Source organism: Puma concolor, unplaced genomic scaffold (genome assembly GCF_028749965.1).
Source record: "Puma concolor isolate L17-30 unplaced genomic scaffold, mPumCon1.1.hap2 unalloc_scaffold_121, whole genome shotgun sequence".
NCBI lineage: Eukaryota > Metazoa > Chordata > Mammalia > Carnivora > Felidae > Puma > Puma concolor.
In genome coordinates, this window is record NW_028240149.1 from 17,468 (window position 1) to 40,685 (window position 23,218).

General features: G+C 50.6%; 1 long non-coding RNA gene across 1 annotated transcript in view; it reads right to left on the reverse strand.

Moving 5' to 3' along the window:
• Positions 1-301: 301 nt before the first annotated feature.
• The window catches only part of LOC147571692 (uncharacterized), a 29,744-nt gene continuing 6,827 nt past the window's right edge, over positions 302-23,218 (reverse strand). Inside the window, exons 2-3 of the long non-coding RNA XR_015247145.1 lie at positions 1,826-1,989; positions 302-1,293 (exon numbers count right to left, since the gene is read on the reverse strand). This is a non-coding gene — a long non-coding RNA (uncharacterized LOC147571692). The remainder of the gene's footprint in view (positions 1,294-1,825; positions 1,990-23,218) is intronic.

Sequence of the window (23,218 nt, forward strand, 5' to 3'; positions counted from 1 at the left end):
AGAGGGGAAGGGGCTCCTGGGAGATGAGCTGGAGCATAGATGGAGCAGCGGAAGGGAGCAAAAGGTAGCTGTCATGGGTGTATGGGGGGGATAGGTGAGGCAGGATGGCTCCCAGAACCCGATGGGCCCCCATCTGCAGCACTGTGGGCTTCGTGTGGACTGGGCTGCCGTGCAGTGGGTGGAGGTGGGGGGCAGTGGTGGTCCACACTGACTTCATTCACTCTGGGCCTTAGCCTGGCCGGAGCAGATGGCTGGTGCCTGCACAGGAGGTCTGTGCAGGGGGCATGCATCTCTGGGAAGACGGCCCCGCTCCCATCTATCCCTGGTCACTGCCGAGTGGAGGGCGAGGGCACTTCACAGATGGCCAAGTGGGCAGTACAGGGCCGCTTCTTCCCTGAAGTCCTTCCAAAGGCAACCGTGGTCAACACTGTAAAACCAGGACTCTTCAGTCATGCAGTCACTATGTCAGAATTATTCAGGGAGCCCCTTTACATCGGACCGGGAGATAGAAATACGTCAGTCTTTGGATCTGTTCCAGAATGAGAACATCGTTCTGCTAGCTGGGAAGATGATGATGGTTTTCTCAGAAAACAGGTGTGGCTGGAGTAGCGAGGCACCCCTCCGTCATCCGTTGCCTTCACCCGTCCGTCTGGGTGCTGAGCCTGCACGTGGCCTGGTGGCCGAGGGCTCGGGTCACGCATAGCCTCACACCGTCTGGAGGCCAGGGGTGGATGGCAGGAGCCGGAGCCGGTGGGAAACGGGAGGGTGTTGGCTGCGGGGACCGGTGTGGACCGGGAGGGCCCCGGCCAGGTGAGGGAGGATGCTGCTGGAGAGGAGGCGGCAGGCGGTCCTCAGGCATCGCTCCCCCGAGCCCTCCTCCAGCTCCCTGGCCAGCACCAAGGAACACCTCCTGCAGGAACTGAGCCAGGTGCGCGCGCAACACAAGGCCCAGGTGGAGCAGCTGCACTGGAGCTACAAGGAGCTCAAGAAGATGCTGGGCCTGTTTCCGTGCGGCGGCTGCTAGGCCGCGTCTGGGTCGCCTCCACGCACCTAGTAAACCGCGGAAGCTCTTTTCTACCTGGTATGATTGTGGGGCAGAGCTGTGCCTCCCGTTCATAATCAGCTGAAGTTTTGAAACGTGTTCATGGCCTACAGCTCAGTTTTCTAAAACACCCTGAAAAGATGGGATTGATCTGCCAGTAGGCGAGTCTGCGAACGAGGACATGTAGGGGTAGTATTTGCAGGGAGGTGCTAACCAGGGTGGCTCCCTCTGACTCCACGCTGCTCCTGCTCCTGAGATTGCAAAAAAAAAAAAAAAAAAAAAAAGGATTAATCCAAGCCCTTCACATGTTTTGAGATAAGACATATTGATGTTTTTTGAGACCAGCATCATTAATTTTCCATGAAATATCTTGAGATAAAATGCAGTATTTTTCTCCCTAATGTAAGAGCACTGTGTGTGATTAAATAATTTTGTGTGGCAAGATAAACTAACATTCTAAAAAGTGACTTTTTATAAATTGTGACTGAGATCTTCTCACTGAATTCTTTCATGAAGCAAGCTAGGTGCAGGTGGGACAGGTACGTTCCAAGATTTAATAAAAGTAACACATTTTGGGGAAACATTAAAAATACCATTTTGTGACATCACTGCCTCACAGTGGAAATATTTCCCCAGGTGCTCTCTTGCTTACAATTACAGTGCGTTTCTGAAAATTAGAGTGCACACAGACAAAATACTAGATTTTTAGTTTGGAAACTTCTTATCTTATTTAAATACTTGGCTTCTAGGTAAAACAAAGTACTTTTTTAAACCAATGCCTACTTAATTTATGGAGAAGAGCAGGCAGGCCTACAGGTGCCTGTGTGTGTCGTCGGGCTCTGCCACTGGCGTTCGGGGGTCAGGCGTTTCCCTCAGGAACCGGGTGGTCTCCCCGGTTCCTTCCTGTCTGGTCCTGGCTGTGTCCTTTGGCATCAGTTTCTCTGCAACTTAGCAGGAAAACATGTCACAGCAAATATGGTTTTTGTGGGGGAGTGCAATTTCTTTCATCATACCATTTTTTTTTTTTTTATTTATTGAAAAGATTTTAGCATTCAACCATTTTAGGCTTGTTGGAAACGCTCACCATGCTATTACTTTATGTTCCTCTTGTTTGGGTTTTGTTGAGCTTCTTAGACCTGTGACTTTATAATTTTCATCAAATCTGGGAAAGTTTTGCCACCATTTCTTCAACATGGTTATTCGATCCAGCTTCTGTCCCACCCTCCCTCCCGGACCCCAGTTACACCCAGACCACTTGGTAGCATCCCCACGGGTCCCCAGACTTCAGGTCTTTTTTCCCATCTTTTGTTCTTGCCCTCCGTTGGGGTCATTTCTGCTGCATTGTCACAGGCCTCACCCATTCTGCAGTTGGGCCTGTGTAGATAATGGATTTTTAATTTCAGAAATTACATATGTTTTTAGTTCTAAAATCCCATTTGGTTCTTTCTTATTAACTTTGTGTCCCATTATGTTCGTGTTTCATTAACTCCTGAACCATGTTCTTAACACCTTTGCTGCAGGTAATTTCAGATGATTTCTAGAATGGTTACACTGATGCTCCGTTAGAAGTGTATTAGTTTCTTTCGGTCCATGTTTCCAGCACTTACTGTCAAAGTTTTAATGTTTTCATTCTAGAGGGTGTGTGATGCATAGTGTTTCTGTAGATAGACTTTATCAAGTTAAAGAAGCTCCTTGTAGTGTTAATTTGCCAAGACATTTTTTATCGTGAATGGGTGAATTTTATCACTTTTTCTGCAGCCATTGAAAATGACCATGTGGTTTTTCTCCTTTATTCTGTTCATGTGGTTAATTTCGGTAATTTGATAACGTAAAACAACCGAAATTTTCTGGGTTAAGCACAGCCTAGTAATGATGGGTTTTCCTTTGCAAACATACTTTTGGATTTGGTTACTATTTTGTTTAGGATTTTGTATTCTGGATACCCCACTTAATATCTGACATTTAATTATTGGAATTCTCTGGGTCTCCATTTCCTCATCTGTAGAAAGGGGTGATAAGTGCCTGCCCCCACTGTCGTGAAGAGGAAGCAGTAGCTAGAGTCTGGTCCCAGGACCCCGCTGATGCGGCACCACATGGTGTGGTTGTTGGCTGGGACGGCGGCAGGAACCAGTCCTGTCCCCGCGGTGATGCCACCTACAGTCCTCTCTTAAGGTGCCGCTACCCTCAGCGTTCGCACCGCCACGCCATGCCCGTGATAAAAGTTCAGCTGTGCACCTTTCTCTGCTTTCTAGGAGAGTTCAGGACAGGTTGTAACTCTCTCTTCCCTGAGTGTGTGATGGAACTTGCTGAGGAAGCCAGTTGGGCCTGAAATGCTCTTTGTGGGAGACTTCTGGCCACAGGTTTAGTTCCCTTAGCCCCTTCTCACAGAGCACCGTCCACCCCTCCATTCGCCAGCCCCCTGCAGCGGGTTTGGGGCCATGTGGTTCATTCTGAGTGGGACAGAGAAGAGCTGCCAGGCCACCAGGGTGGCCGCCGTCCCCTCCGTAGCCTTGCCGGCGGTGCACTGACCAGCGGGCCTGTTTCTCTCCTGCGGGCAGAGAGCCCTCCTTGACCTCTGCTGGACTCCGTGTGCATGAGAAAGGAATGTCACTGTGTCAGCCACTAGGTTTGGGGGGTTTTCTACTTTGCCAGTAGTTACTCGGCCTAAGCCCTGGGATGGCGCAGTCTGTCCCTTTCTTCCTGAGTTCTCATAAGGGCTGTATCTCGAATTCGCTTGTATTGCCTAATTGTCCAAGTTTTTGGCCTAACAGTCTTTTAATGGCATTTCCATGGCCTCAGCATCTGGAGCTGTGTCCGTAAGGCAGACCCGTCGGGGTGGTAGTTGCTTCAAGCAAGTCCTTGCCATTCGGGGAAGGGAAGGGACGTGGGTGAGCGATGGCCACGGGTTGCTCCCAACCTCAAGCTCCACTTCCGCTTTCAAGCCGAGGACACGTCGGGGTGGCCCTGGCCGGTGACAGAGCAGGCAGAACACCAGGGCCAGCCGCGGGGCTCTGGCGTGGCCGGCGAGGCTTGGTCCGCACCTGCATCCTCCCCACGGTGCTGGGGCCACCCCGTCCCCCTGGCTGTGGTTCATGCTGGTCCATGGCGCCGCGTTCTCTCTCACTTCCTCTCCTGCACCACAGCTTCTGTTCCTTTCCATCTTTAATGGAAATTACTGATGCATTCAGCTCTAAAACCTTTACTTTATCGCTTTTCTCTCTTTTCTCTTGCCATATCGCCTGACATAATCGATACGCTTTTGTTTCTTCTTGTTTTGTATTCTGTTTCTTCTGTGATTGTCCCCTTCTATACTGTAGCCATTTTCACCTCTGCTGGTTTTGGAAGCTAAGCATTCTTTCTGGCATATTATCACAGCTGGTGTTCATCTAATCAGGGCTTCTGCTCCCCCGGTAGCATACAGGAGCCATGAGCCTGTACCTCCCTGGGCACCCTTCGGCTTCCATGTGATGGTTTTTAAGGGTTTTTTGGTTTTTGGTTTTTGCTTTAGTATTTTTTTTTGTTTTCTTTTGTTTTGTTTTTGAGAGAGAACGACAGAGAGAGAGAGGGAGAGAGAGAATCCCAACCAAGTAGGTTCCACCCCCAGCACAGAGGCTCACTCTGGGCTAGAACTCACAAACTGTGGGATCATGACCTGAGCTGAAATAAAGAGTCGGACACTTAACTGACTGGGCCACCCAGGCGCCCCAGTATTCGAGTATTTTAGTGAAATATTTTTTTCCCACAGAAATCATTTATTTACAGGGTTTTTGTATGGTTACTTACTGCCCATTTTTTGAGCCACTTCCCTGCAGACATTCTGTCTGTGGTCATGTTCTTGCTGCAGTTAGACTTACTTTTAATGTCTGCTGGTACAGTTTTCCTTGTTGTAGTCTTAGAATGAATGCCTTTATCTTCAGTTTTGAAAACTATTTCACAGAGGATTTCATGTTGGTACTTACTCGAGGACATCATTGCTATGTCTGGGCCCCCACCCGGGGCTGCACCAGGGCAAGATTGGAACGAGCCTGGGACTACGAGGCAGGTGGCCTGGGGTCAGGCCAGGAGTCACCGTCTAAATGAGGAAGCAAAAGTTTCCTCCCTGCGGGGAGGTGACCTGAGACCCTGTGAGCTGTGGCTCCCATCCCTCCCACAGCCCCTCCCACAGCCCGTCCATGTTAGATGTTAGTGCCTGTGTGTGACTGCTGGTGTAGGTGGTGCACCTTGAGGACAACAGATCCACATTTCAACACCTTTATTTATCACTTTACCAATTTGACACACAATGTTAATAGCAAACACAGGAGGAGCAGTATGCAGACAGACAGGAGCTGCTTCACTACAGGTTTGCAGGTCAGGCCTTGACAGCAGCTCTGACCGGGGACACAGTGCCTCACGCTCTGGGGAGGGAGAGGAGGGCCACCCCGATCCCATACATATCCCTGGTTGAGTGCGGCTTTGAGATGCCAGCAGACGTGCCTTTCTGAGTCAGAACACCCAAGACGTCGACTCTACTCTTCACTATCACACTGATAAAGTGATACACTCAGGACTCCCTAATGGTAACAAAACTGTAAAAATATATTGCATATATATATAAATTTATTTCCCTTTCCTGAAAAAAACTTAGTACAAACTAGTAGTATACGATCCCTTTCAAGTTTCTTTTAAGTTGTGCGGGTTTCCTTTCTGTTTGGCTTGGTTTGGGTTTTCAAGAGTCTAGAGGGAGAGAAAAAAACCTCTCGAAGCTCAGGGTGGCCACTGCCCAGCCTACCTGGGGCCATGCCCTCCACATGCCCAGGGACAGAGGCCATACCCTGAACCACCAGGTTCCACAGTGTTCAGTAGTCAATCAGTGGAGGGGAGCTGTTCAGGGTCAGTGTTTTAAGGACATTCTAGCCTATTGGTAACTTCACAGTACAGTTGAATTTTCAACCTGGCCTGCATGGAACAGGTGACCACAGAGCGTCCCATGTAGTGTGGACTGCAAGACGGGGGAGCCGCCAGCTTGTGTATGAAGAGAGCTGGGCTGGGTCCCCAGGGCAGGCCCAGCACATGCTTTTCCCATAAAGGGCCAGATGGTGAAAATTTTAGGTGTCCCCTCCTACCACTACCAGGCGACATAGCGCAAAACCGGCCATACGTCATGCCCGACTGAGCACACGGGCACAGCTGGGCGCCAAAAAACTATTCACAGAAGCAGTCTGGGGTGGGGGCATGAGCCCGCTGCCGCAGGCCCTGTCCACCGAGCAGCCAGAGGGATGCCCGTGGCATGTCCTGAGCGCTGAGCACAGGGACGCAGACGCAGAGCCACACCAACAGGAAGTGGTGCCAGCGAGCCGCCTGCGCGCACTGTTCCCCGGCTTCTCGCATCGGCTGTGATTTTCATCTGCCGCAAACGTAGGACTGGGGACACTAGAGGTGTGAAAATACTCCGGTATAAATATATATCTTCTGCGATAACATCCTAAACTTACATGATTTGAACTTCACTTTGGTAAAGCTGACTGTTACGTCCACCTAGTTGCCTATCCTATCACGTTAAATAGAAATAAATAAGCGTTCTGGTGTGATCAGTGTTAAGCATCCTCCTCCAGTTCTCCTGACACTCAGATGCTGTCAGCCCTGCCCTCCCTGGCAGAACGTGTCCTGTCTCCTCGTGCTGTGCGGTCTCTCACTCACAGATAGACACTGGATTTCTGGGTAACCACGGTTAGTAGAAGATAATTGGCATTACATATAACATGCAGCAAAGACACACACCCTGCCTGTGTGTTCTCAGTGTTCAGACGCCGATGGAGGAGCATGCGTGTGCGTGCGTGTGTGCGCACGCGCACATGTTCTATGTGCGGGGGCCACACACGTGCGGCAACACGTTTAGCAGATTATTCTAAGCTGATGGAATGGAGAGCACTGAGGACTCCTGATGGAGTCTTTGCCACCTCCCCCTCCTTCCTGACTGAGGGAACGTCCAGGCTTTGTCTGGGGACGGGTGCCATCTGAAGAGGCTTTGGGATTGGGCAGGGGAGACGGGAGACTGTAGCCCCTGTGTGGCCAACCAGACCTCCCTGCTGTGGGACGGGGTGGACCGCCAAGGGGACCCATTCACAAACCCCATGGGAAGGTGCTGTGAGAACAGTCAGGAGCGCATTGGGAAACACTGGTCCCAAGTGAGTAGCTCAGCTCCACCAGACTGTGGCACTGGTGCCTTCCACTAAGAAGAGGGCTCCTGCTCTGGGGAAGGGCGTGACAGCAGGGGTCCCCATGGGCAGGCAGATGTGTGGTTTCTCTTGCTTAGACCCCAATCTCCCAGGGTGGTCCTGGGGAGGCTGTTTTGCCTGGAGACCCCACTCTGGCACAGAAGATGGCCTCCTGGGGGTGAGCGGGGCTGAGAAGGGCTGGTGGAAGGGGGGCTGTGCATTGGCATGGGGACCCTCGTCCCTTGGCTCACTGGGGCATGCACACTGTGGGGGCCAAGGTCCTGCTGGACTCCAGTGTCCACGCTATGTCATGGCTGTGACAGGGGGGACCCAGGTGGTAATGGCAGGAGGCGGAGCCCCACCGCCTCAGACGGTGCTCCCCAACATGGTGCCCAAGAGGATCTGGGAGGAGGTCTGGTTTGTGATCTGCTCATTGTTGAGAAACATTTGTCATGTTCAGAGTCACCTTCCAACATTTCCCACATCCTCCCCTTGCCTCCAGATCCTCACCGCAGTCCAGCCGGGGATACTGTGTCCTGCTTGCTTGTCCCTCCTCCAGTACTCAGTCCTTGGTTTCCCCACCTTTCCCCACCATGGGGTGGAGAGGCCTGGCTGGGCAGCTCAGGATCGCCAAGGTAGAAACTAGAGACTGCAGTGAGCACAGGTGACTCAAGGCCTGCAACCATCTCAGATTTTACACACCGGGAAGTCTCAGAACCTCGGAAGCAAGCTGCTGGCGAGGCCCCACAATGGGGGAGAGGGGGAGGACCACATCCCTTCAGAGGGGCCATGCTGGATGGGAGCTTGAGCCCCGAGCCCCACTGCACAGACAAGGGACCATCCCTAGCTCTAGCGACGACCAGCATGCCCTTTGGGCACAGGGAGGCGGGTGCGGGTGCCACCCCGGTGCTGGTCTTTATTTCAACCACCTGTGCTGTGCGCCAGGGAGTGCCCCCAACCAGCCAGCTGCCACGGACACAGAAAAGTGGCCAGGGTGGACGGGCTCCAAGAAGCATTTCCCTGAGGCTCCCATGGGCTTTTCCCAAGACCAGCGCCAGGACCACACGGCCCCACCAGTGTCTTGCCAGGCTTGGTGGCACTTCTGCAAGGGGACATGTCCCCATGAAGCCACTGTGACAAGAGTCCCAATGCTTGGCTCCCCTGTCCAGCCTCATGGAGAAACCAAATGCCAACAAATGCTGCTGGCCTCGGAGCCCTTTGTGGGTCTGCCTCTCTTGTGTGGTTTTCTGCATTTGCAGGGGTTGGGAGAGGTTAGGGAAGACTCATGCAGAGACTGAACCACTGAGATCTGTGCCACGTGCCAGTGAACAGGGAGCAGCCACGGGGACCCACAGCCCGGAGGCCCTGAGTGCAGAGTGGGGCCCTGGACAGAAGACACCATCATGCCAGCAACGCGACTGCATGGGAAGCCTTAGCCAGCAGGGTCTCCTGGCCTAGAGACACAAACGGCAGGAGAGAAAGGGGCAGAAATGGTATTCTGTCTTCGCTGACCCATTCTGGGAACAAATACATTCCCAGTTTATTCTTAGAAAAACACAATAAAGTAAACGGTCTTGTCCTTGGTTTCCATTTTGACAACTTCAGACCGTGTTCCTCTGGTCCACTGAGGAGCCCCTTCCACTGGCTCACATTCCTCCGGCTCCACAACGTGTGTGTGTGTGTGTGTGTGTGCATGTGCATGTGTGCAAGCACACACATGTGGGTATGTGTGAGTGTGTGTGCACATGCAAGCACCTGTCCCACCTCCCCACACCTTCATGATGTCCTGTTAGCAGCTCACTTCTGTCTTCTTGGTGCTGCTGGTTAGTGCGTTAGCTTGTGCTGCCCTCGAGGTTCCAGGGAGGGGTTTGCAGGTCAACAGGGGGCCAGCTTCTGACAGGGTCTGTCCCACTCACCCCCTTGTGGCCCACCGGCCCCTTTAAAATGGACTTTTCACCTGTAAGCCAGGTAGTTAGTGTGGTCTGGTCCCAGGAGACGCTCTGAAAAAGGCCATTTGTTGTCGGCCAGCACTGGACGCGGCAGGTGTGTTAGAAATGGTCAGTGATTTCGGGGCCTCACTTGGGGGTCAGAGAGAAGCATGCCAGGCCCCAAGCAGGGGGAGGCCTGACTGCCACCCCCACGGTCCCCCAGGGCCCCAGCCTTGAGTTCTTCCCCAGGGAGCAAGGGAATGTAATGAAGTGTGAGGTGGCACGGGCCCCAGTGGGAAGGGCTGCTCCTGGGATGGCTACTTGCCACCCTGCACCTTCTGGTCATAGGTGCCCGCGTGCTTATAGCCCGGTACGTAGCCTCACTCATCCACCAGGTCCACACGGCCCACCTTGCCTTTGCCCTTGCCTGATGGGTCGAAGCGTTCCTTGTGGGAACCTGTGAACTTGGTCGTGTCTGTGAGCCGGGACACGGCGGGCAATGAGATGGCCTTCTGTAGAGGGAGAGAATGGGGCGCGCCCGTGTGAGCGCAAGGGGCCAAGTGGGCACGTGAGGCCGTCGGCAGCTGGGTCGGCACACCCCCAGGGAGTAACACGTCCCCTGTCCCACCCCAGACCCCATGGGCTGCTGCCCTCCAGGGAGTCCCTGCTAGCCATGCTCACCATCACCCCTGAGATGATGGGGGCCTTGCCCTCAATGAGCCTGTGTACCTCGTGGACAGCCCCCTCACTGCTCTTGTCTTTGAATCTCTTCTTGGAGAGCTCTTCAAGTGCTTCCTTGAACTGCTCGAATGTGATGGTCCAGCAGGATTTCCCTCTGAGGGAGGAGAGCGCTCAGGGCCCGGGCCAGGGCCACTCCCCTCCATAACTCACAGCCCCACCAAGTAGTGCCCCCAGAACCTGCTGACATCCGGGGACCAGGTGATGTCAGGGGACCCCTTCCCAGGGACCTGGTGACATCAGAAGACCCCTGCCCGGGGACCAGGTGACATTGGGGAAACCCTGGCCCTGCCCAGGGACCTGATGACATCAGGAGACTACCTCCCAGGGACCTGGTGACATCGGGGGACCCCTGCCCCTGTCTGGGCACCTAGTGACATCGGGGTAACCCTCCCCCCACCCAGGGACCAGTGACATCAGGGGATCCCTACCCAGGAACCTGGTGGGGGCCCAATGGCCTTGGGGAACCCCCACCTCTCTCCCACAGCAGAAATCAAGTCTAAAGTTAAAATACAGAATATGCCCCTCCCCCGCCCTGGTGTGCACTGTTTATGCCCAACAGTCGGTCGCCATGGGCAACGGCAGCAAATATAAATTGTCTTGGAAAAAAGCTTAAAGGAACCATATCCTTTATGAACAACTGGACATTAAAACAAAGCTGTTGTCTGGTTCTAAAATGGGGCGTGTGTGGCGTCCACTCAGAGAAGGAGGGAAAAAGTCAGGTCAAGAAGCTCGTCCCATCTGAACCACACAGAGGCCGAGTCCTGCCTGGGGCCACCGTGGCCCGACGTCCCTGTCATCATACAGGGACGGGGTCGGGCGGTGGCCTCACCAATACGCCCAGCAAAGTGGTCCCAGGGCCTGTCCCTCCTCCCAGGACCCCCACTGCCCCCACCTGAAAGCCACCTGCCTAAGGGGCACAAGGTGGCTAGGGGCAGATGCAGCCCTATTCATTCCTTGCCGCAGGCCACTCACAAAATTTCAGAAAGATTCTAAACTGTGCACTTTTTATAATTTTTACTAAAAAACCATTTTTACCACTTTGACTGGATCTCTCCTGCTAATCCATGGAGTGAGTTGTCAGGGTTTTAGAACAAGAGGTCCTGTGGGGGCGGCTCCCTGCCATTCAGGGACACCCTGTGGGTGCAGAGGCCTGAGTGGGACGGCCCTGCAGATGTCCACAAGCAGATGGCCCAGAACAGCCACAATAACCACGAAGGCACAGGGACAGACCCACACGAGGGTTTCCACGGAAGAGCAAAGAAAGGCAGCCCAGCAGAGAAAGGGCCGTCTCTAAACAGCTGGTGCTGGTACAGCGGGGACCCAGCCCTGCACTGTGCCTCGAAGTGCCTACAGAGACTCACTCAAAATGGGCCATCGTCCTAAGTTCAGCACAAAACCTAGAACTATAAACTTCTGGAAGAATACCTAAGAGAAAAACTTTGTGATCTTGGGTGAAGCAAAGATTTCTTAGAAACAACACCAAAAAAGTCCATAAAAGAAACAAGGAATTGGAATGCACCGAAATTTAAAACACCATGTCCTTGAAAAGATGCTGTTTTGAGGAATACAAAATGAGCCACAGATGGGGAGAAAACACGTGCAAACAGACACCTGAAAGAGAAAGCTTTTCAAACTTAACAACAGGGAGAATCCCACATAGAAAACAGGGCAAAATACCCAAACCAGACACTGTCCAGGAAGACCCCTGGGTGGCCAGCGCAGAGCACACAAAGCGCCACCCCACATGGCGAGACCTACCAGACCAGACGGCCAGCGTGGCTGAAGCCAGTGAAATGGCCACACCGGGAGGATGTGGTCAGCTGGGCACTCCGACGTGGCGTCCACCCGGGGAGGCAGTTTGGCAGTTACGGCTCTGAGCCCCCAAGTCTGGGCTCGACACAGGACAGACGCACCGCAGTCCCACGTAAACCACGTAGTCAGGTGTCCTTCAGCAGTGAACAGATGGACACCACACGCAGGGACTCAGAGGCACTTGACATGCCCGTTGGAAGACACGGGACACAGCCCACAGTCAGGGATCGGGGCTGGGAAGCCTGAGCCCCCACGGGGCCTGCACTCAGAACACAAATGCCCCTTCTGTCCTCGGGTGCTGGTCCCAACCACGACCGCACAGCAGGGGCTGGTGACCTGGTGGGTGCAGGGCTTCCTTAGACCCAGTGGTGGGCAGTGGGCTCTACCCCAACAGCAGTTGGCCTCGACACCCCCCCCCCCCCCAGCCTCTGGGGAAACCTTCCTCGGCAGCAAGGTTCTCACAGCAGCCGCCCCACACGGAGATCCCTGCCCTGCTGCCTGGCCAAGGCCCTGTTTGTCCTGGGCTGTCAAAGGCACTCCTGTCTCCTATTCACGCCCTGCCCGGGTGGCATGTGGATGCCAGGCCTGACGGCCAGCCCCGGGACTGGCCGCCAGAGCACGCAGCCCTCTCTGGGCACCACGGCACCAGGCACCACCAGTGGGAGTCACTTGAGCTGGGGGTGGGGGGAAAGGCTGACGGGGGCTCCCATCAGAGGGCCACATTCAGAGCTGGTGGACACGGGCCTAAGGCCGACTCTCCCACTCCACCTGGCTGGGCCAGGTGTCCCCAAGTGTCCCCAGCGTGATTGCCCATCAGGGAGTTCTCCCCAAGGGACCCGGCACCTTGCTGCAGAGAGCAATGCACAGCAAGTTTTAGAATGACAATGCCCGTCTCTTCCCCAGAGACACTGATCACATTACACTGCTCTCTGGACACAGAGTGAGCCTGTTCTCCAGAGTCCACAGAACTGGAGGGTGTCCCCACACTGAAACCCCCTCTCCCAGCTCCAGGCCTGGCTGGCCAGTGCCCTGCCTGCAGGCCCGCCCAGCAGTAATGGAGTCACTGACCACACACAAGGCCCCATGAGCTGGGGTTTCACTTTGCTTCCCAAGCCTTGTGTCCCCCAGGCCTCCAGACCCAACTCAGGGCGGGCAGGGGGCTAAACCCTGCCAGTGCCAAAGGTCACCTGGGGACACTGGGGCTGGCGGGGGCCCGGGCAGCCCTCCAGAGACAGGCGTATGTCCATCCAGGGCCAACAGCAGGAAGGCTCCCGGGCTTCGGGCCAAAATGTGCCAGCACCTCTATGATACAAGACCGATGGCACTCCCAGGGACACCTCTCCAAGAGGTGGCAGGCAGCATGCTGGGTCATCACGGAGAACTTGGCGTTTATGTGGGAGGAAGCTACTGGCCCCCCATGCCCCGCCCCGCAGCAAAGCCAGGGCCCTGGGTGACCTGTCCAGAGGGCAGCCTGGCTGGCCAGGATGCCAGTGCAGGCAGGAAGTGGGGTGTCAAGGGGCCACTTAAGGCCCTGATGAGGCTCAGTGAGAAGGAGGGGCCTGTGGGGAATTCCTTTGGGCTGGCAGGAGTGGGGGGGCTCCTGGGGGAGCTGTCATTGTGGCTGTGATGTAGCGGCGATGCCCTCACATCATGCCTGACCTGGGGCAGTTCCCAGGCCAGACCAGAAGCTCCAACTGCACGCTGGGCCAAGGAGGACTGCCAGTGGGACGCCTGGGGAGCTCTGTCCATCAAGTATCTGACTTTAGCTCAAGTCATGGTCTCAACGGTACCCGAAGCCCGGCTTCGGGTCTGTGCTGACAGCTCGGAGCCTGCTACTGACCCTCTGTCATCTCTCTCTGCCCCTCCCCTGCGTTCGCTTGCTCTTGCCCTCTCTCTTAAAAAAAAATAAACAACAAAAAAAGGAGGACCAATTGAAGCCAGACCTTCCTGGCAGACAGTGGCTGCCCTGCTCCTACCCAGGGCTCCCCATTGCTGCTGATCCACCCACCGTTTCAAAACTTCAGCTGATTATGAACGGGAGGCACAGCTCTGCCCCACAATCATACCAGGTAGAAAAGAGCTTCCGCGGTTTACTAGGTGCGTGGAGGCGACCCAGACGCGGCCTAGCAGCCGCCGCACGGAAACAGGCCCAGCATCTTCTTGAGCTCCTTGTAGCTCCAGTGCAGCTGCTCCACCTGGGCCTTGTGTTGCGCGCGCACCTGGCTCAGTTCCTGCAGGAGGTGTTCCTTGGTGCTGGCCAGGGAGCTGGAGGAGGGCTCGGGGGAGCGATGCCTGAGGACCGCCTGCCGCCTCCTCTCCAGCAGCATCCTCCCTCACCTGGCCGGGGCCCTCCCGGTCCACACCGGTCCCCGCAGCCAACACCCTCCCGTTTCCCACCGGCTCCGGCTCCTGCCATCCACCCCTGGCCTCCAGACGGTGTGAGGCTATGCGTGACCCGAGCCCTCGGCCACCAGGCCACGTGCAGGCTCAGCACCCAGACGGACGGATGAAGGCAACGGATGACGGAGGGGTGCCTCGCTACTCCAGCCACACCTGTTTTCTGAGAAAACCATCATCATCTTCCCAGCTAGCAGAACGATGTTCTCATTCTGGAACAGATCCAAAGACTGACGTATTTCTATCTCCCGGTCCGATGTAAAGGGGCTCCCTGAATAATTCTGACATAGTGACTGCATGACTGAAGAGTCCTGGTTTTACAGTGTTGACCACGGTTGCCTTTGGAAGGACTTCAGGGAAGAAGCGGCCCTGTACTGCCCACTTGGCCATCTGTGAAGTGCCCTCGCCCTCCACTCGGCAGTGACCAGGGATAGATGGGAGCGGGGCCGTCTTCCCAGAGATGCATGCCCCCTGCACAGACCTCCTGTGCAGGCACCAGCCATCTGCTCCGGCCAGGCTAAGGCCCAGAGTGAATGAAGTCAGTGTGGACCACCACTGCCCCCCACCTCCACCCACTGCACGGCAGCCCAGTCCACACGAAGCCCACAGTGCTGCAGATGGGGGCCCATCGGGTTCTGGGAGCCATCCTGCCTCACCTATCCCCCCCATACACCCATGACAGCTACCTTTTGCTCCCTTCCGCTGCTCCATCTATGCTCCAGCTCATCTCCCAGGAGCCCCTTCCCCTCTGTACCTTGTGCTTGGGGTAGGCCCGCTGACCCCCCGGCGTCACAGCCTGGCTCCACCTAGGGCCGTGCTGCACTCGAGCCTGGGGGAGGTGTGTGGGACTCAGCCCAAAGTGGGGGAGTAGGGGTGAGTTGGGCTCATGCTCTGCACCTCCACAAAGTACACCTCACACCACCCAGTGGGCGGCATGCCTCCTCCCTGCACCTGCTTCCCAGCACACGATTCTCTGGATAGAAACTGAGGCTCCACCTGGACAGCCCCCACACTGCCTGCTCCCTTCTCACCACCCAGCACACAGCTGGGAGTAAAGGGGGAGGCCCCGCACACTAGGAGAACTGACAGGAACCACGCAGGGTGGACCAAGACAGCCCAGAGTCTCTCAGCAGCTCTCACCTGCCCCTCACAGACGCAGCAGCAAGAAGGGACTTGCTTTTCCTGAAGAAAGGGGAGCTCAGGGGAGTTGTAAGTCAACCGGAGACGCGTGTGGCACAGGGCCTGCATGCTGCGAAGCCACCAGGCGACTCCTCTGCGTACCCTGCTGTCACTGGGGCTGGCCCTGCTTCCCCCTGCCCTCCCCCCCTGCCCCGGGCAGGTACCCGTGGCTCTCCTGCAGCATCTGGGTCAGCTCCCGGACCTTGTCATAGTGCTCCAGATGCTGCTTCAACTCCACGATCTCACCAGAGAGCCTCTTCACACTTGTTTCAAGTCCTGAAAGAGAAAAAAAGTAGCATCAAAAGAGCTTCCCTGTCCCTAGGTCTGCCCAAAGAAATGCCTTGGGAAAACCAAAAACCCAAAAAAGCCAACAAACAAACAAACAAACAAACAAACAAAAAACCTAAACAAAACAAAACAAAAAGAGGGAGAGAGAGAGAATGCAGTTAAGGCAGAAGATTCTACACTCATAACCCTAATGGACCTGATCAGTATAGCTATGTCATGTTTCTGTAGAAGTCCTAAGCATCTGAGATGACAAGGAGACACATAAAATTCTTGGACCAATCCCTGTTATCAATGGCAAGTTTTCTGTGGTGAAAGGTGAAGAGGAACAAAAGAATAAAAAGTCTTAAGCGAGCACAATTGAAATGAGCGATGACTGTGTCCAGGCCACATAAACAGGAAAACAAAGCCTGCTACAGAATGACCCATTAAAGGAGCTCAATTTCTAGGTCACTGGAGGTAGGGAATGGAGGAGGCAGGTGGAGATGTAAGGGTGGGGTGCGGTGGGGGATGGCAGCTAGGCTCAGTGGCCGTGCCACTGAGGTTGGAAAGATAGATGGTTTCAGATAAAGGGTTTTAAGATCTGGAAAACAAACAATTATAAAAGATAGTGAGATGCAGACAATGATCTAGAAATTTGTCCTTGAAGTTGGGCAGTGTTATGGAGGGAAGTAACTAGAGAAGAGTTCCAAGACCCTAGTGGCCAGGAAAGGTGTTACATGTTAACAGGAGATTAACTTTAAAAAGATTACTAAATATTAGTTGTCCTATTTTCTCAGGCCAAATAAGATTTCTAGTATACTATAAAAAGAAGGAAGAAGAAGAAAACCCCTTTAATGTTTCATATTATAGTTCAGAAAACTTACAGTATTGTATAACAATTTCATTAAACTGCAGTGAGATTTATTTTTACAGAATGCTCATATGCTACAGATAGACATTACCTTCTGAAGAAGATGTCAAATAGACTTGTTTATGCCCAGAGAAGCCACATATGTAGAAAAAGCCTCACACATCCACTACAGTATCTAAAAGAGCTGAACAAATTGGTGGTCACTACTGATGGAATTTAAAACAGATTCAAAAGATATTAGAAGCTACATTGTTAAAGGAATGGTATATAATTCTTGTGCTTCTTTATGTATGAGATTCTTTTCTAAAAAAATTGTTGATGTTTATTTATTTTTGAGAGAGAGAGACACGCAGCGCAAACAGGGGAAGTGAACAGAGAGGGAGACACAGAATCCAAAGGAGGCTCCAGGCTCTGAGCTGTCAGCACACAGCCCTACACAGGGCTTGAACTCATGGACCGTGAGATCATGACCTGAGCTGAAGTCCAATGCTTAACCAACTGAGCCACCCAGGTGCCCCTCTAGGTATAAGATTCTTAATTTAAAAAGTAACTGCATAAATCTCGTGATGCTAGGATATACTTGGTTACACTGAAGCTTTATTTAGCCCTGAAAAGAAATTCAGTGTTCTCTCTTGGTGAAATTTTGAAGAATCACTCATTAGACCTAACTGTTCTTCCAGAACGTCTGGCTGTTAGAGGTAATTTAGTAGGACAGAAAATAAAATATACTCACAGATTACTTGCTACAAATAAGATTGTACTCTCTGTCTGTATCATGAAACATTAAATCATATTTCCAAAGAGAGAAGTTACCAGATTATCTCCTTGAGAAAATAGATGTGTGTTAATTCTTAACATCTTAACTCTACATTTGGGAAGACCTTATTTTAAGGTTTGACTTTTTCCTGCTGCTGATCATAGACATGAAGACAATAATCAGAACCACTAACATAAGATGACAAAGAAATGCCATAAAAAATACTTACATAAGATATACCAGGAAAACAAACAAACAAACAAAATACGTGTTTTTTCTGGGAAGTCTTATTGTGATATGTAGAATTTTCTTTTACAAAGATTAGGTGATTTTGAGTGGTGTTTACAACTAAAAGATAGGAAAAATCAACATTTTTTTAAATTTTATTTTTCTTCTGGAATCCTCAGGCAATATTATAACTGACTCATTTAACTCGTCTGAATTAGTTTTTAATAAGCTCTCAAAGGTGGACCAATTGTCTCTAGTTTCTCCTGGGAACTGGAGATAATTAAATGAAGGTGCGATCCAAACTCCTAAGGATATTTTTGGCTAATTTTTGAGACTTCTTACTTCTAACTAATTTCCCTTAGATCTACATACCATTCTGACCCACATCTACCATGGGTGATTAAGAGTTCTGCTTGCTTCTTTCACTATCAATAGGAATAACTCATATTTCAAACTTAGAATTTACCTGCAAAACTGAAAAACTTGTCAGTTATTATCTACCATTACACTCTGTCTTATTCACACACAAAAAAATCATTTACTGATTTCATATGTAACTAATGATGGGTTTTACATTCTTAGCTACTAACCTACCACTCCTTTTGGTTTTCGTATATTGTTAGAATTTAGAATTCAAACCCAAGTCCCTTACTCTTGTCTCTCAACTTCCACATATCTATTGGCATAATCAGAAGTTAGGAATAGGTCATGTTTGAGAACCTAGAACTCTCTGCATGTCATTTAACAGCCACCAGTCATATACAGTTATTGAGCTCTTGAAATGTGTCACTACTCTGAACTGAGATGTTCTGTAAGTTTAAAATATAAAGTAGGTATTTAGGTCCTAGTACAAAAAAAGGTAAAATATCTCATTAATTTTTATAATGGTTTGATGTTGACATAGTAATAGTTTTATATATTTGCTAAAATACAACATTGAAATATTTTATAGTGTATACAGTATAGTAGTCTGGCTATAAAAATGTTTAAATTACATATGTGATTCACATTTCCATTTCCCATTACAATTTTATTGAACAATACTGCCCTAGCACATGTTTGCAATTAGCATTCTCAGTAAATGTTGTATCCTACAAAAGAAAGCAGATTTGGAAAACGTTACAGGACACCCTACTATCTGCCCCACCATTTCTCATGAGTTGTGCTCATTCTTTCTCTTTGAAAATAACCAAGATTTTTTTTTTCTTTTTTAATGTGTATTTCTTTTGAGAGAGGGGAAGAGGGAGGGATAGAGAGAATCCTATGCAGGCTCCAGGCTGTCAGAGCTGAGCACAGCATGGGGCTCAGTCTCACGACTGTGAGATCATGACCTGAGCCCAAATCAAGAGTTAGATGCTTAACCTACTGAGCCACCCAGGTGGCCCCAAAATAACCAAGATTTTAAAACAGCTGTTTAAAGATATACCAAAAATTAGCAAGATTTTAAAATAGCTGTTTAAAAGTATGGATTGACAAGAACCAAGTTTTAAAGTGTTTTAGAGTGTAAGCCAATAATTGTTGTCTTTCTACTGCTCACAATGTCATGTGGTATTCTGTAGTCATAACATTCAAAATATCCGAGGAGGTATGAAGTTGAATAGAACCTCTGCATTTTCTATCTCTAGCATTCTTTAGACAATAAGACAGTTATGCCTAGGCAGACAACATTTAAAAAACCAAGGCTCTCACATATTTACTCCTCTGGTCACAAATGTGCAATGATTCCCCAGGCAGCATTTTGCAAGAAATGCAGTAAATGATCCAGCACTCCTCTGGTCATGAGTAATTCATAGGGGAAGAACCAAATACCCAACTTGTTGGGTTAAGTGATGCCTACAGTGGCTTTTAAAACTTATCTACAGACTTATTCCCATTCCTCTATTTTTTTTAACCATATCTTTGTGGGAAGACCATTACTATGATAGACATAAAATGTGGAACTAGTGAATGATACTGCAAAATGCTCCATAAAGTTTAAGTGCAACATGGAATAATTTCTCCATTTCTCTAAGTATAATGACTAACCTTAGGATTCACGGAAACATCAAATGTCTGTTTTAAATAGGGATTTTTTAAAGCATGGTAATGTTAGCTTTGTAACTATGGATGGCATATTATCATTTAAAAATTTCTCATATCTTCCACTCATTTTCATGTTCTTTAATCATCAATAGTATTCTTTTAAATAATTAAAGAACCCATGTTCATTGTAACAAGTTACAAACAATAAAGTAGAAATATTTTAGGTCTTTTGATTTTACAACTCAGGTTTAAAAAAGACTCTTCAATGTCTAAAACTTTCTAGTTGTCTAGGCTTTGATCTATCACAGATGTCAATGAGGAATTACCACCTCCAAAGCCAATTTCTTACTCCTAGAGCCATGAAGGTTTAAAACATCTTTTTAATGTTTATGTGAGATTAATTTATATGTAATTTATACCTACTGATACTAATTTACACTGGAACTATGAAAACAAGTATAATCTCTCTTCTGTGTAAACTGAACTAGTTTTATAACATTTTCTTAGCCGTTTATATTATCTTTGTAGGAGATCTCACTCACAAATCTTTATATATTAATCTTACACAGTCTGGACTATTTCTGTCTGTGCTCTAGTTCCATTCAGCCTTTAATTTGACATCCAACACTTAGCTGTCTTACAAGTATCTCAAACTCCATGCACTGAAAATTAAATCTATGATCTCTATGCCCAAATCTGATGAGAGATTATACTCAGAATAGAATCACCCTTAATATCAGCTTCTTCACTTCCTCTATCCCATCAATCACCATGTCTTATCAACTTCATCTCCTAAATATTTCTAAAAACCAATGATTTCTCCCCCTCAACCTCTCCAACTCTCTGGATTAATTTCTATCCTCTATCACCCAGATAGACATAATGACTTTCTAAATGGTCTCCCTGCATCCATTCTTGATACCCTTTGTTCATCTCTGAGCAATCAAAGTGTTTACTTAAATATGTAAATAAGATGAAGTAATTCCCTGCTCAAATTTCCGCGTTGTCTTTTCCAGTTATTCAGAAAAGGCTCCAAAGACTAAATAGTGGCTGAGCATTTGCTACAAATTCTGGGTTCTGCTTACCGTATCCTTGCTTAATTATTTACTGCTCTTAGTTCAGGTATCAGGAAAAACACTTTTGCCCAAGAAAGCCTTTCCTAACCTTGCTGACCACTGTCTGTTCCCTCATTACAATTTGCTCATCATAGCATGTATTTCAACTTCATGGCATTGAATATTATGATTTCATATTAATTCTGAAAGAAGGAAGAAAACAGTGCATTAAAATGAACCTTTAGAATACTTAAAGAAAATGTTTATGTCTACAACTAAACTGTACCCACTGGTGTATATTCATATTTAACATGATCCAGGCAAACAAGAACAAGAATTCAAAGATGAATTACACATCCAAACACACAAAAACACACAGACACATTAAACCACTTTAGCTCCAGTCAGCATAGAAAGCCTACACACTTAGCCTAAAAAATACTATAATCTGTATGAAGAAAGGGGATACCTATTTTCAAGACTAACATTATATTATAGTCATGAGTGAAAGAAAGAACATTATCCTGAAAATAGAGATATATTAATACAATCTTCTCTACATCAGAAACTCTATTAGGCAACATATATCCTTCTGCTTGTAGTGTGGCTACGCTACAGATAATGTGATGGGATTGCCTTAAGGGATGTCACAATTTCCCTATAAAGTCATTTTCATGAATAGATGTTTCAGGTAATAGACATTCAAAAACAAAAAGGAAAGAAAAAAATCACTTTCTCAGTGGGCACTTTCTCAGATGGTCACAATACATTCACTTTACAGAATAATGTGGGAAACCATCAAAATGACCATCTGCTAGGATGCTCTTACATGGGTACACATTCTCTTGCAGCCAAATTTTGGAGCTGAGCCAACAGAATCTGACAATGGGAGTGGCAGATGGCTCCTGGAGCCTACATTTTAAGTAGCTTTGTTCTAACCTGTGGATTCATAAGAAATTATGAGAAAGAGAAAAAGAATTGAAACTGGAACTTGCCCACCACCTGCACCCCTAATTGCCATCGTGGCTATGGCAGGGGATGGGCTATGAAACAGACCCACTGAGGTCACTGAAACCATTTCTGAGCATTTGGGGAAGGTCACCTTAAAAGGACAAAAGGTGTGCTAAGACCCAGCATCCATATCAACCCAGCAAGGGGCCAAGTGTCAGCTACTCCCCAATTCCAGACACACCAGGCTGCCCACCGTGGAGGCCCTGCATGGCCTCAGGCCAGGAGAGGGCCCCCACAGAGAAGGCCTCAGCCACATGGCCATCCTGACCCCGCCACTGACCCCAAATGCCCACGCTCACTTGCCCGTGCCTGGAGAGTGTGGGCCCTGGGCAGACCCAGCACAGGGGAGCCCCTGTCCCTGGTGTCTCTGGGATGTGTCCGCACGCACGGAGCCCTGCCAACCTCACCCGGACCTCCCGTGGATGCCCCCGCCCCACAATCGTGCTGGACCGGCGGCGGGCAGCATCTGGACTGTGTTCTGTGGAGAAGGCTCAGCTCTGTTATTCCCGCTTCCTGCCTCGGACAAATCCCACCATGTCCGGGCCGTGGCCACGTCCTGGCTGGGGCCACAGGGTGTGTGGCAAGAATGGAGCCGGTCAGTGGCCAACAGGCCCCAGGGAGCCCCACCAAGGTGCTTCTTCCTAACCTGAGACCCAGACACCAGCATCATGTTGCAGGAAACATGGTCCCTCACTCTGAACACGCAGCAACCCCAAAATAGGCGCATGCATGGGCCAGGAGGCCGCCCTCTGCCCCCCTCAGGCCGGGCCCTCCACCTGCACCCCACGCGAGCACACAGGCCAAACTGAGGGGACGCTGTCGTCCAGGCTCCCCCCATGGGGCTGTCAGGGTGCTATTCGTGCTGGATAGCACACAGAGTCTGGATTAAGTAGTATTTGAGACCCACCGAGGTCTGCCCCTCGGGGCGGAGAGGGTGCCAGAAGGCTTTGTCTTGGTAACAATAGCGTTCAATCGAGACCTGAGACCCGGTGTGGAGCTGCAAGAAATTTTTTTAGACAACCTCCTTAAGCCTCGACTGCCTAAGGCAAAACTTACAGAAAAGGTGACACAGGACAGACCCCGACAGACCACTGTCAGCTGCCACATGGACATCAGCACACAGAATTGCTGACCAGGAACACTGGAATTCCCTGTTAGTGATGGTCCTGCAACAGAAGCAGGTGTGTCTGTGAGCATGACCAGGTGTGTCTGTGAACAGAGTCAGGGGTGTCTGTGAGCAGGACCAGGTGTCTGTGCGCAGGCTCTGTGGAAGAGTGCACTTACACTAGAATCGGAGACCAGGGATGGTGTGCAGAGTGGGGTAAGGTGGGGGCCGGCAGGACACATGTGTCTGGGAATCTGGACAGGCCACAGGGAAGCCAGAGCTCACCCAGACCCCCGTCCCCCAGTCCTCCACATGCTGCTGGCTTCTGTCACTCTTCCTGGGGGCTGCATGAGCCCCTCCTCTGGCCCCATCTCCCTGGGAACCTCTGGCCTGGAGGTGAGCAGCCTCCCAGAGACCCTCTCTGAGAAATGCCAGCCCCTCCTCCTGCCCACCTGCCCCTGGGCCCCCGCTCTGAGAGGGGGGAGAGCCCACCAGTGTGACCCCAAGTCCCCCAGCACACTCCCAGGCTCTGTCCTGACTCCTGAAACTCCATGTTGGTGTCCTTGAAGGAGCCAGGTCCTGCCAAGCTGGCACCCAGGTGTCCTG